Genomic DNA, 730 nt, shown 5'->3' with positions numbered 1-730 from the left:
TTGGATGGGATAAATGCAGAGCACTAATTCCAAGTATGGGTCACACTTGGCCATCACTTTATGTCACTTGGTGACCGAATGAGTGCACTTAAAAGCTGCCCGGCAGATTACCACGCAACCACACAGGTGTATTTGTGGTTGTAGTATTTTGTAGTATTTATAGTCTGACTTGTAAAGAGCAATCACTACAGCAGATCAATTTAGAATTGATTTTGTTGATATGTGATGGTTTTTTAGTTGTCTGAAGTGGTCAGAGAGAACTAGTTGTGCTTTCAATAATAGATTCTTCTCAATGGATTTACAGTATTAATGGGAGGGAGGGAGAAACAGATGCACGGGCTGTTGTCTGGGTGGAACGGAGCCCATGCGTACTTGTTAGATTTGACAACAGTTGCAGTCATCTGAGGCGTTGTATTCAGGGAAGGGAACCTCTGGGAAATGCTGGTTTAATTATAGATCTGAAATGTTATTTGTAGCAGCTCAATTGGGATATTGGAGTTGTTAGTGGGGGAGGGTACAGTAGTGAAGCTCATCAGCTGAAACCATGTTAACAAACAGCTGTAAGGGATGTTCACACTAACAGCGATTAAAGTGCTGGAGGACAGGGGCTCCATCACTTTTGGTTTCTACTAGTCGATGGCCGTAGCCAACTTTATCAGGTGATTGATCACTGTCTGTCCTCCCAGCGCTAGTAACTGCATTGCTTTGCAGCTTGAAATGTCTTTGGCCC

This window comes from Sinocyclocheilus grahami, unplaced genomic scaffold (assembly GCF_001515645.1).
Source record: "Sinocyclocheilus grahami isolate Dianchi unplaced genomic scaffold, SAMN03320097.WGS_v1.1 scaffold289.1, whole genome shotgun sequence".
Classification (NCBI taxonomy): Eukaryota; Metazoa; Chordata; class Actinopteri; order Cypriniformes; family Cyprinidae; genus Sinocyclocheilus; species Sinocyclocheilus grahami.
Note: the sequence above shows the minus strand (reverse complement) of the source record.